Source organism: Dipteris shenzhenensis, chromosome 27 (assembly GCF_047967505.1).
Source record: "Dipteris shenzhenensis isolate YYH24624 ecotype China chromosome 27, Dip_SZ_1.0, whole genome shotgun sequence".
In the NCBI taxonomy this organism is placed as follows: Eukaryota; Viridiplantae; Streptophyta; class Polypodiopsida; order Gleicheniales; family Dipteridaceae; genus Dipteris; species Dipteris shenzhenensis.
The window spans coordinates 26,748,583-26,763,123 of record NC_141622.1 but is presented as its reverse complement, the minus strand read 5'-3'; the positions used below and the strand labels follow the sequence as shown (position 1 = coordinate 26,763,123).

General features: G+C 42.1%; 1 pseudogene; it reads right to left on the bottom strand.

Annotated features, from left to right (window-relative positions):
• Positions 1 to 13,246: 13,246 nt before the first annotated feature.
• Positions 13,247 to 14,175, bottom strand: LOC147884101 (cytochrome P450 76C4 pseudogene; annotated as a pseudogene).
• Between the last annotated feature and the right edge of the window lie 366 nt (positions 14,176 to 14,541).

The following is a 14,541-nucleotide window of genomic DNA, read 5'->3' as shown; positions in this document are numbered from 1 at the left end:
TCTGAAGAAGAGGGAGAGAAGAGGGAAATGAGAAAGTGGAGGAGAAGAGGAAGAAGAGGGAAATGAAAGAGGGAAAGAAGAGGAAGAAGAGGGAAAAGAGGAAGTGGGAGAGAAAAGAGGGGGAAAAAAGGAGAAGAGAGATTGGAAAAGAGGAAAGAGGGAGAGAAAGAGAGAAGAAGATGGAAAGAGAAAAGAGGAAAAAAGAGACATATGCTCATGCTTATGCATGAGCATATGTCTACTTCTCTTATGCTCATGCATAAGCATAAGCATGAGCATATGTCTCCTTCTCTTATGCTCATGCTTATGCTCATGCTCATGCTTACGTTTATGCAGGAGCATAAGAGAAGGGGGGAAAGAGAGAAGAAGAGGGAAAGGAAAGAGGGGAAAAGAGGGAAAAAGAGGAGAAGAGAGAAGAAGAGGGAAAGGAAAAGAGGGAAAAGAGAGATTGGAAAAGCATAAGCATGAGCATAAGAAAAGGAGACATATGCTCATGCTTATGTTTATGCATGAGCATAAGAGAAGGGGGAAAGAGAGAAGAAGATGGAAAGGAAAGAGAGAAAAAGAGGGAAAGAAAGAGAGAAGAAGAGGAAAAGGAAAGAGATATTGGAAAAGAGGAAAGAGGGAGAGAAAGAGAGCGGGAAAGAGAAAAGAGGAAAAAAGAGACATATGTCTACTTCTTTTATGCTCATGCATAAGCATAAGCATGAGCATATGTCTCCTTTTCTTATGCTCATGCTTATGCTTAAGCATAAGCATAAGCATATGCTCATGCTTATGCTTATGCATGAGCATAAGAGAAGGGGGAAAGAGAGAATAAGAGGGAAAGGAAAGGGGGAAAAGAGGGGGAAAAGAGGAGAAGAGAGATTGGAAAAGAGGAAAGAGGGAGAGAAAGAGAGAAGAAGAGGGAAAGAGAAAAGAGGAAAAAAGAGACATATGCTCATGCTTATGCATGAGCATATGTCTACTTCTCTTATGCTCATGCATAAGCATAAGCATGAGCATATGTCTCCTTCTCTTATGCTCATGCTTATGTTTATGCATGAGCATAAGAGAAGGGGGAAAGAGAGAAGAAGAGGGAAAGGAAAGAGGGCAAAAGAGGGAAAGAAAGAGAGAAGAAGAGGAAAAGGAAAGAGGGAAAAAGAGGAGGAAAGAGATTGAAGGAGAGAAGAAGGAAAGAGATTGAGGGGAAGAGAGGGTTCCTATGCCCATCATTGCAGCTAGCGCTTAAGGCGCTTGCTGCAGGCCAATGCAAATAACAAAAATAATAAATGGAAAAAAGAGGAGGCACTTACTTGAAATAGTACGTCCCGCTCAGTGTTGTGGACTGGCCCTACAAAAGAGAGGAAACATACCATTTTTCAAATAAGATGTTAGAGGAAGGAGGAGATTACAAAAGTAACTTCTTGAAAGGAGGAGATTGAGGAGACAAGGAGAAAGAGAAGGAAGAGAAATACAAAAAAGAGGTGAGTCTTCTTTCTTTCTTGAAATCTCATTTTTTGTTTCAATCCTTTGAAAACAAGCATGAAAACTAGTTTACAGGTTTAGCAATACAAGGAGAAGCACTCACAAAACTAAAGCTAACAAACAAATAACCTACATTGTTGAAACAAACTCACCTCTTGAAGAACTTCCTTTCAAGAAACCAAAGAGGTAAAAGGGTAGAGAGGGAGTACAAGAGCTAGGAGAAGGGGGAGGAGTGGAGAATAGAGTGGGAGGTTGCCGGAAATAGGTGGGAGGTCATCGAAAATAGGTGGGAGGAGAGATTGCCTTGGTTACTTGAGAGATTAGAAAGATTGCTAAAGAAAGCACCATGTGATGGGAGTCTCGGGTTTTAACCCACAGCGTCGCTATATAGCGATGGCTTTTTGTCACTATATAGCGACGTTTTTAATTAAAAACGTCGCTATATAGCGACGAAACAGAGCAAAAGGTCACTATATAGCGACGCTTTAAGTCACTTTTTGTTCTAGCCTGAAGGGAAGCTCATAGATGCTATTTTATAACTATTAACATATTTTCTTGCAACTTATGTTGTGATTTTATAAGTGTAGATGGAAGGAACGAGTGGAAGCTCGTCCGCCGGGAGCACGAAGTGGCTTACAGAGAGGTTATACTATCATTGCACTCATTGCAAGCGAGAAGTACGACATCAACGTCATATTATCATGTGCCACTTGTAGATGTATGGGGAGGAGCCTGAACCAGTACCCACCATTGGTGTTGCACGTGTTGATGGACCATCGGTAAGTCAAAGCTATTTAAGTTTGCAGTCTTATTGGATACCAGGAGATACAAGATCTTATATTTACACGAAATCTTAAAACAGGATGAGGAGGGTGACGAGGGTATGCATATACCTTCTCACTTTGAGCAAGACTATAGTCTCTCGGATGATGACGAGGGTATGGTCGACATGATGGATTCCATTTTTTAGGGCCCACTACATCCCATGTACATGTGATGTCAGAGTCTGAGGTCAAAATGTGAGAGTTGCAATCAACACAATTGTATGAGGGTGCTAGGATGTCTAAACTACGTGCTTGTCTCTCAATCTTGAATCTGCAAGTAAAGTATGGATGGTCGGATACAAGTGTCTCGGCCTTAATGAGGTTAGCTCTTGCATTAATTTGACTCATTATTTGGATATTGTTTGTTTTGAGAATCATCATGTTTGTTTTGAGAATCATCATTTGGATAGTGTATACCGAATCATCATTGCTCGAAGCCTATGTATGTTTGAATTGTCATAGGTTGCTCTAGAAGATGTTGCCTGCACCAAATACCATGCCCGCATCAAGAGATGAAGCAAAAAAGATGGTAACAATGGTGGGTATGGATTATGATACCATCCATGCTTGCCATAATGATTGTATTCTCTTTCGTCATGAGCATGGAGATTTGGCTAGTTGTCCAAAGTGTGGGGAACAATGATATAGAGATGACTTGTAGGGTGAGCGGATACCGGTAAAGGTCTTGAGACACTTTTCCATCATTGCAAGAATAAAACACATGTTCCGATGCAAATCCATAGCGGAGTTGATGACATGGCATGCATCTCATCGGTCCACTGATCACACATTGAGGATTCCTGCAGATTGTGCAGCTTGGAAGCACATAGATAATCAGTGGCCGAACTTTGTGAGGGAGCCACGCAACTTACATCTTGGGCTCGCCATGGACGGCGTGAATCCTTTCGGGTTACGCTCGACATCTTGGTCGACATGGCCCATAGTCATGGTGAATTACAATATCCCACCATGGCTAACAATAAAAAAAGGGACACCTCATGCTTGCACTACTTGTGCCAGGAAAGTACAAGGCAAAAAATATGGATGTGTACATGGCACCTTTGATAGAGGAGTTACAGATATTATGGAGAGGAGTGCACGTCTTTGATATTTTCAGAGCTCCTAGACATACTGGTAATGATATTTTGGTGATGTGGACCATGCATGACTACCCAGGATATGGAGAGTGCGCAGGTACGTGGTTGTGTCTTTACATGTATAATGAGGATTATGCTTTTATGACTCTCTTTCGCATGCATGTCTTGTACTAACACATTCATGCACGCGTGTAGGACTTGTTACAAGTGGGTACCATGCTTGTCCTGTTTGTGGACCAACTCTGAAATCGCTTGCATGCTACTCCAAACATATGAGGAAAAATGTTTATGAAGGTCATGCTCGATACCTTCCGCTCAACCATCTTGCATATGGAGGTCAGCTTGATCCACCACCATCATATTTGAAGGCAAGTGACTGGATTCAAGCTTGGAGGGTGAATGGAGAGGAACCTCGTCCTGGTATGAAGAGGCTATCGATCTTTCACGAGCTTCCTTATTGGGGTTAGTTACAAATCAATCATCTCTTGGATCCCATGCATATCTTCAAGAATATGGGGGCTACTATTTGGGCACACTTGGTTGGTTCCAAAGACTTAAGAGGAGTACGAGAAGACTTGCATGCTATGAATAGGATGTCTCGTTTGTGGCCCCAAGTGCATGCTTCGAGAAAAGTTGTCCTCCCGAAAGCAATGTGGATCCTCTCTACGAGGGAGGAGGCAGTGGTCAAGGCAGACATTGCCTCTTTTCAAACACCGACAGGGTACATGCGTTGCTTGAAAGGAGCATTTTCAAAGGACAATAAGCTTAGTGGGCTCAAGCCCCATGATTGGCACAAGGTCTTACAGGTATTCTAAGTAGAATTAGTGTACCGATAATTGTGATGCGTTAGCATAATTATGATTATGTTATATTGTTGACATGACTTCTTTGTTGCTTTGATAGTTCATCCTCCCAATTACAATAAAAGGGTGCTTACAAGAAGATGTTAGAAATGCTATATTCAAGATCTGTGGTATTGTGAGGTATGCTTACTATCAAATCGCATTGATTGTATTTTCTTCAATTTAAGCTAATTAATCTATAGACTGATTATGAAAATATCTTACATGGCCATGACATGTGAAATAGGTGGATATCTCAAAAAGAGATCTCCATATCGAGCATTGAGAAGGCTAGGGTGGAATCCATCGAAGCCGTATGCTTGCTTGAGAAGCACTTTCCCTTGAGCATTATGACAACTCAAGTCCACTTGCTTGTGCACATAGTTGATGAGGTGGCTATAGCAGGTACTGTTCATAGTCGATGGATGTTTTTTCTCGAGCGGTTTATGAAAACTTTAAAGGGATTTGTAAGACAAAGAGCAAGACCAGAATCAAGCATGGCAAAGGGATGGCTTGTGCAAGAGTCATTAGTATATATCACAGAGTTTCTTGCATCCACGGATCCCGATATGCCGCAAGCTTGGCGTAACAAGGATGATGATCGCATCGTTGGCGAGGTTCCCCAAGGAAAAGTGATTGAAAGAAAGATGAGCAAAGAGCAAATGGAGAAATTCAATAAGTTTTGTATCCTCAATAGCCCTGAGATGCAGAAGTGGATTGAGAGATATGAAGTGGCCAAAGCAGAAAGAATAAATGCAAGGATGAGATTCAGAGTAATGTACAGGCGATCACAACCATATCCATGGGATCTGGCTCTTCTCCCTACTCACATGTCACTTGATTGGCTACAACTGGCTCTACGTAAAGCCGAACATGATGGAGAGACAATAAACGAGCACGAGCGAGAGTTATCATCTGGATGTATGGTGCATGTAAGTTTCTTACCTCTTGACGTAATTAAGTAATTATTTGTGGCAATATACGCTATAAAATAGATGCATCTTCATTGTTTTAATGATGCTCTTTTACAGCACAAAAAGTACAGTGCATTATGGTCATATGGACGACATTTTCACTTGGAACGCATCCATTCAAAGAGAGTCACGTATGATTGTGGAGTCATGGCTAACTTCACACAAGATAGCTGAGCAAGTGCTTCGGATACCAATCTTCTCTCCTCACAATTGGATTATTGTGGAACCATACGCGACATCTATGAAGTTGATTTCAGACGATTTAGTATTTTCATTCTTGATGTAAAATGGTTTAGAACTATTTACAACGGTCCCCATGCGGCAGTGAGAAAAGATAGTAGCGGTTTCTTTGCAATAGACTCCACCAAACATTGGACCGATGAAAGTGATACTTTTGTTCTTCCCGAGCACTGTGAGCAGGTGTATAGTAATGATTTAATTAATCAAAGCTTTTGTTTTTAAAGATCCATTGATACATGTACTTGAGCATACTTTCATATATATAATTGACGACATTTGGCACCCATCTTCAATATAGGTGGTTTTTCATCCAGATCGTTCTGATCCAAGATGGTGGTACGTGATCCAAGTTGCACCACGAAGTAAGCAAATTTTTGAAGATAGAGATGTGGATATGGAGATGCCACTACCAATGCCAGATCCAATTGATGAATCTAGCGAAGAAGATGTAGATCACCATCTGAGCCAAGAGGAAGATGCGCATAATGACATCGCACAGGAGGAAGATGGAGATCACGATATTGAGGAAGAAGACAACGATCATCAAGAATCACCACACTTTATTGAAGAAGATGATCAAATACTTTTAGGTGAACGTACGATGCTAGAGTACGATGATGATATAGGAGATCAACTTGGTATAGAGTTGGAGATAGACTTGTTTGGTGCCTTAGACTTGGCTCAAGATGAAACAGTTGATGTAAATGCTCTTAATTGATTTTTTTCATCTCAAACTTGGACATGGATATATGAGCTTCAAAGGCTTGATGTACATGCTCTCATATTTTTATTCTCTATGAGATCAAACATGTATGAAAATTTAAAAAAATTTGTCATCGGAAAAAACTAACTTTTAAGGCCTATATGGAAAAAAAAACCTCTCTTGAAAACGTCGCTATAAAATAGTATATCAGTGTCGTTATATAGCGACACTTAAAAGTCGCTATATAGCGATGCTTTTCGGAACCCGCTTTTTATACCGACGATTAATGCCACGCGGGTGCTAAACGTTGGTACGTAAACGTCGCAATAGGATCCGTGTGTAGTAGTGTATTTAGATTCTCTAAGAGCTATTCATAGAATCTATATGTAAGTTTTGAAGTTTTATCTTTTCCAAAGTTTACAACTACTTAAAATCAAGAAACTAATTTAGTACTTACTAGAACTCTACAAGCACTTTTTTTACAACCTCTACTTTGTAATTATAGCCGTGATTAACTATTGGGTTATAGCCTAGATCAACCTACAAATTCACATATGGGTGATTGTGGGATTGTCAAAGAATAAGTATTACTACATAATCAATATGGCATGTACTACACAAAGTGATAAAGCTAGAAATAGAGGTGGCCATGCTATGGGAAAAAAACAAAAAGGGTCATCCCAAGAGGATAGCGATGCAAGAGCCAATGGAGATAAAGCATGTCAGAGCTAATATCAAGGTGGAGAAGATGAAGGAAAGATACAAATTAGTTCTAAGATACCTTCAAAAACGTTCAATGTATCTAAAACTAAAATTCCAATAAGGTATACAACCATGGGGATAGCCCTATCTCCAGCTTGGGATAGCTCAATTTAAAACTAAAATTCCAATGCTGTATACAACCATGGGGATAGCCCTATCGGAGCTTGGGACAGCTAGGTTTACAATAAGGATGATGAATAGGTACTTGATGGTCTTGTAGAAGTAAAGGAGAAGGAGAAGGCAAGATTGAATAGTGAAGACAAAGAAAGGGATGATATATAGAGTACCATAGCAAAGAAATTAGAGATGCCATGATCTACAGCATCCTGAAATACTTTCAATATAGGCATTATGAAAATGTAAAGTAGTGAAAAGTACACAAAGCTGACAAAGTACAATGGAGAGCACATCCCCAAGATGCTTCTTAGCTACACAATAGGTCTCGATAAGTACTTTGCATGTCAAGAATTTTGGAAGTGGGAAAAACTAGCTTTAGCCACACCAAGTGCCAATGATTTATACAAAAAGCCAAAATTTTGTAAGTTGAAGAGAGTATCTTGCTATACAAACAAGACAAAGGGATCAAATGCAATCTTAATCTCCATAAAATGAGGCTAGATACTTCAAAAATGGCATTTTGGGACCATGGGTCATAATTTGTCCACTTGCTTCCTTTTTCTAAGAGAGCTTTCCCTTCATGCAAGTTGATGACCGGAAAAGGTAGGGTCAATTCAGAAATAGTGTCTGAAATTACTTTTCTCAAAGAATTCAAACAACACGTTTGTATAACATGAAATGATGCTTTAAGAATAGTAGAATTTAAGAACTCGCTATTCTCTTGTAGCTCTCACTCTCTTCCACCACTCAGACAAAATATTGAAAGAGAACTAGACATTAACGACACTATCAAAGACCCGAAACTCCCTTATATTGATTCGAAGACTCAAGACATCTGACGGACTTGCAACTCATGCTGCCCAGCTTTGTTGATACGAGGTTGATACATTTACAAGTACAGGACTCTCCTCTATGGACTCCTATAGACACATGAGTAGTTGCTTATAGGCTAAGGACTGGAATCTGCCATTAAAGAAAGGTGACGATATCAATGCTTAGCTAGAGAGTCACGATAAAAAGAGGGAGACCATCATCTCGGAGTGATTATTTGTAGGGGGCACTATGCCTATCATCGCTTCAGTGAAACCGCCACGAACCACCGCCATGCTAGAACAATCACTGCCACGTTGTGAACCACCATGTATGCTACATGCACTAGGAGTCGCCCCATCCAAGAAATCAATAGCATCTCACTTGCATGGACCAATCACAAACAAGAGCCCACGTCTCACAAACACCACCTACGTCAAGGATTTTCACATCTCTCCAAACCTTAGGACCACATAGTTTCCCAAAAGCCAAATGGAAACAAACACAGGACAAGCAGAAAATAAAAAGGAAAGCTCAACACAAACTATGAGCTACACACAAGGTTTCTCGACACCCAAAACATGACCTCCCTAAGATCATCTGAAATAACTACACCGAAGCAGTTCTATAACGTGCCAAGACTCCTCCTTAGAATTCCCATTCATCATCAATGACTTCTGGGTAAATAAAGCCAGTGCCCTCTATGCTCGAGGGGGAATGTTCAAGTGTACATGAATCCACTTTACGTCTTTTAGTGGCTTCATCCTTTTGCTTTTTAATGAATCTTTTGATGTGGCTTGGCTTCCCACAATAAAAACACCCAATTGCATGTCTTCTCTTGTATCCTTGGTTAGCTTCATCTTTTCCTTTGTTGTATATGCATGCTCTCCAGGTAGTTGAAGTCCTTCTTCCCGTTTCTCCTCACTCAACAAGAGTGACACACAATCAAAAAAATCATCATCATCATCGAGTCGTAAGAATATTCAAACTATGTTTGCATATAGTAGGAGGTAGACTCTTCAGTAGAATAGCTTTCTAATCATCCTCATCGATTGTGGAACCAATATTGTTGAGTTACATCGGTATTGCGTGTATACGGTTCAAGAAGACTCCAAGTACTTCAAGTTCTCCCATCTGTAAGTTGTATAACTCATGCTCCATAAGAGCCTTAGAATGTTCCATCTGACTCGGAAAGTGTCTCTAACATCTTCCAATTTCTAATGCAGTCTTTGAGACATCAAGATGGTGAAAATGTTCTGCTCCTAACGCACGACCCAACATTCCAAGAGCCCTCTCATTCTTTTGTTCCCACGAAAGAATTTTATCCACTTCAGCTCTAGTGCTTTTAGGTTTCTTCTCAGTGCCTAACACCACTCCCCATAGATTTTTGTGCATGAACCAAAGAAGTGTAGATAACTGCCATGTTGGAAAATTTCTCCCATCACATCTAACGACAACAGATTCAGATTCATCTTTTCTAAGAGACTCCATGACTTATAATCGACTCGTCTAAGTGCAAGAGTAACTACACGACTGGCTCTCTATTGTGAAATTTGACCAAACCTCCTCACGACCTTCAGAGATCCTGTTGGAATATGGAGCGTGCAATTCACTTTAGACAACCCAATTCACTCACGTGTGATATTTCATGAATTCAAAGAAGTCTTCTACGTGTTTATATCACATGAAATGACACTTTAAGAATAGTAGAAAGAACTCGCTATTCTCTTGCAGCTCTCACTCTCTTCCACCACTCAAACAAAATATTGAAAGAGAGCTGCACATTAATGACATTGGCCAAGACCCAAAACTCCCTATATTGATTCAAAGACTCAAGACATCAGACAGACTTGCAGCTCATGGCGACCAACTTTGTTGCTGCAAGGGCACAACTCTCCTCTATGGACTCCTATAGACACATGAGCTAAGGATTGGAACCTGCCAACAAAGCAAGGTGACAATGTCAACCCTCAGTTAGAGATTCATGACAAAAAGAGAGAGACCTTCATCATCTCGGTGATTTGTAGGAGGCAGTAATGCTATCACCAGCCAACCGGCATGAAACATCGCCATGCTAGAACAATCATTGCCATGTTGTGAACCACCACATATGCTGCATACACTAGGAGTCGCCCCAGCCAACCAATCAATAGCATCTCATTTGCATGGACCAATCACAAACAAGGGACCACATCTCAAAAACACCACATACGTCAAGGACTTCACCTCTCTCCAAACCTTAGGATCACATAACTTACAAATGTATCTCCTCCCCATAAGGCTGACTACTAACATTTACTACTTACTCTAGTCAAATTGTGGAGTTAGCTTAGCATGCATTGAGACCATGTCCTCTACTTGCACTTCAATCTTGAGGGTGGTACTACAATTCACCTAGAACCCTTGTATTGAAAAGGCAATTTACAAGCTTGCATTGAGGCCATGTCCTCCACTTGCTTGCTTTTCAATCTTGATGGTGGCTCTACTAAAACTTACCTATAACCCTTGGATTGAAAAGGCAATTTGCAAGCGTGTTATACTCCCTCCATGTCAGATCATGATTGCTATGAATGCTACTATACCTGATAATACAAGAGGGGCTAGATTTCCTTCTTTGGGGCCATTTTTAAAAGGCCTTGTTACCTTAATTCCTCATCCACATAGGCCTTCTAGAGGCTAGCAAGACTTCATCTCACCTTTTTGGCTCTATAGGCTTAGAACTTGGATGAAGTTCTAGGGCTATGTACCTATAACCTATACTTTTGTGTAGCATTATAGATGTTCTTGTTTCAACTTTACTATCTATTGTCCTAGAACATATCTTTTTCTACTTTATGCATCCTCCCTATTGTGCTTTTGGAGGGAATTTGAAGATCCTTTGGCATCAACATTTGGTGCTCCTCTCTCTCTCTCTCTCTCTCTCTCTCTCCACACACACGCACACGCACATGCACACACACATGCGTGCGTGCATGCACACGCATGCACACACACACACACACACACATAGAGAGAGAGAGAGAGAGAGAGAGAGAGAGAGAGGGAGGGAGGGAGGGAGGGAGGGAGGGAGGGAGGGAGGGAGGGAGGGAGGGAGGGAGGGAGGGAGAGAGAGAGAGAGAGAGAGAGAGAGAGAGAGAGAGAGAGAGAGAGAGAGAGAGAGAGAGTACGTGTGTGTGTGTGGGTGGGGGAAGGGGGGCGACAGTATGGCATTGGAGAGCATACACTGGAGAAAACTCTTTCCTGCACCTCTTGTTGTGGTAGAACCTTCAGAGGCATATTTTCTTGTGTGCAACAGTGTTAATTATGTGTAGGATGTCATTCAAGAAGATGGTACTTTCATGTTATTTCTTGTAGTGCGAATAGGGGTCATCTTTGGGCACATGCACTGCAGGCATGTATGGTACAAGCTACGAGACTTAGTTCAACCATTCCTCCCAATTCCTCATCTTTAGATGTAAGATCAACTAGCGGATTGGAAACTTGAAAGACCAGAGACAGGCGGTAAGAACCTTTCGATCATGAAACTATCTGCTATGAGAGCTTATCAACTATTGATCCCCCCTCGTCGTGTGGATACAACATCATGCTAATGAGCTTTGGTGGTGGAATAAACCTTTCACATGGTGGACAAGATGCTTGCGCTCCTTATGGAAGAATGGGACTTCTCTAAAGCAAAATGTCTTCATGTGGCCGTGTCTACTAGGGGTTTTGCCAATGGGAACCATACAAGCCCGATGCCGCATGCGTATTGCACCTGCACGTTGTATGCATGGCTCTTGTCCTAGAGAAAACAATTAATGGACTTTTTCAGCCACCAAGGATCTCCTTGTGACCCTATCAGCTGGCCTTCGGATTCAATTCCCTTTGCATACAACTCCCTTGCCAACTATAACCCTTTGTTTTCAAGGGTTGAATTTATTGCATATTGGACCATCTGGCATGATAGAAACCATTAAATGTCCTCTCATGCTCCTTTAGATACCTATGCATTTTTATGTATGTACATACGTACATATGTAGGTTGCTGACAATGGATTGCAACCATCTTGGTTAGGGACATAGTTAGACACATGGGTTAGTGGGCATGGGGGATAATTATGTGGCACCCCATTTGTGTAGTTGAATGTTTGAGGGTTAGCAAGACACCAACCTCTCCATGTATATCTTATTTGCACTCCATCTTTGGTGCCCCATTTTTTGGAAGCTTATTTGATTTCAATCATTATCACATGTCCAACTGTCTTCTGTCTTGTTCTTTCCTCCCTTGTGTGCTTGATGTAGAGCTAAAGCAGCACCTTGTTGGGGATTGACCCTCAAAACTTTGGCGCTCCTAGATGTGAATGTCACAGACTCTCCCTACCCTCAATTCCCTACAAATGTTTTCCTCTCTTAGCTCTATGTTGTAGACATTGTGACCTTAAAAAATTTCCATTGTAGCATTCGGGTAGATGACCTTGAGTTTCATCCTACCCATGGAGGACCTCTTGATTTTGGAATGCCCAACTCGTACTTGCTAGATTGGGTCTTCAGCTATAGCTTCATCGACATCCCTGAGTACGATATCATGACCAACAACATGCTCTAGGATGCCATGAAGCTCCATGAGCAGCTCAACTCTTTTGCTAGCTAGATCATTGAATCTATTTCACCCCATGAGCTCGAGTAGCTTCATCTTGAATATATCATGGAGAACACCAAGGAGATCCGATGCCTCAACTGCGATAGACTCTTGTACACCAACAACAAAGGGATCTCTTGGGAATCCCATTCGCAACCTTGGGAACCCATCTCCTTCAAGAACCCCTCCATGTTACGACACTCTTGCACTTGATTCTACTCTATGCACCTTTTGCACAAGAAACCTTAGAATCACATGGCAAGCAGAGTCCAAGCAATACAATGACAACTTCTAGGATTCTAGCAGCTACTATTAGTGTTTTCCCTCACTCACACCTCATTGAAGTGTGTCCTAGTCTTCCCCATGGTTGTGAGGTTGATGTTGTGGCTATTCTTGGTGGTGAGGAGAAAGCACTTCATGCAGCGAGGCATTTATAGGAGTTTCTAAAGTGTTCGGGTTTTATATGCAACAATTCTCCCAACACAAGAATGTGAAAGAGCACTTGTAAGCTCCTTCCTATTTGAGATCCTAAGTGGAGTTTTCTGTGTTCATTTAACGTGCATGTTGTAAATTAAATCTTTGTGTGTTCACAGCTAATCTTGTGCATTCTCCTCCTTTTCCTTTTTATTAAAAGTACTTTTCTATATCATGATAATATGTTTTACCAAACACTAATTAAGGAATTGCAATTTTCTCTATAGTTTGATACCTATTTCGGCATTGTTGTGAGCACATTTTCTCATCAATTGGGCTTACATGCTACTTGTGCTTAGAGGGTGGCTTGATCTAGCGTCAACGAGTAGTGGGTATGATGTGAGAGTATGTGGGGAGGGGGCATCGTGATGTGGGGATGGGGAGTATTGGGTGGAGGAGGGAAGAGATGGAGCCAAAGGCCTCTTCCATGGAGATGGGGGTGGGTGACCTCCAGGTGAAGTTGTGTACAAGGTTGGCAACGCCGAGGAAGGCGACAGCGGTCCCTAGGTGGATCCCAGGGCATCCTCTGCGACCGCTACCAAATGGCAACAATTCGAAGTCATGGCCACCCACGCCTATGCCCTTGCTCTCTTCATCCGCCATGAATCTCTCTGGCCGGAACTGATCAGGTTTCTCCCAGAAGCTAGGATCCCTCCCTATGGCCCAGACGTTGACCATAACCCGAGTGTTCTTGGGTAGCATGTAGTCCCCTATCTGTGTGGCTTGCTTTGCATAATGGGGTACTAGCATTGGTAGAGGTGGATGTAGTCTCCACGTCTCCTTTATCACAGCTTCCAGATATGGTAGCTCTTTGAAATCGGACTCCTCCACTTGTCGATCCTTCCCGATCACACGATCCATCTCTTCCTGGAGCTTCTCCATCGTTGCTGGATTGCGCAATAGCTCCGCCATCGCCCATTCTATCGTACTGGAAGACGTCTCTGTCCCTGCGCCCAATAGTTCCTGCCCAATAGAACGGTCGTTTGAGATTGTGATGATTATATACTTGGCCTGGCACCATGCACGAAATATGACAGACGACAGGCAGCGGCGGAAGAAGTTGCTTGCGAGAAGCGTCGCTACGGATTGAGTGTTATTGTCAAGGCGACAGTTGCGGAGGAGTGACTTACGAGAAGCATAGCCTTAACGAGAGTAGTATCAGAGGCGTTGATCGTTCTGTTGAATTCCAAGAGCGTTGCGAGCATGTCTTTTGGCACTTCATCCTCCGTCTGCTGCATGCGTTCTCTAACAATTCCGTCCAAAAGAGCGTCCCACTTCTTGAACAGGACATCCATTATTTTGCGATGTCCAGCGGGATCGAACCATTTGAGGTAAGGCAACACATCGCCTATAATCGGTGACGCCAATAACTTGGACCCAGCTCTGAGTAAGTCAGGGATAATCGAGAAGCGTCCGTCTGCCCTCCGACTAAATAAAAGCCGCGATACGATGTTTACGGACAGTGAAAATGCCCTTTCTCGGATGCGCACAGCAGAGCCCGCCTGTTTTCGGGTATCCTGAATGAGAAACGTGATCTCTTCGTCTCTGATGTGCTTATACAGCTGCACGCTTCTCACAGAGAGGATACCTTGTGTGTAGAGCTTGCGAATGGC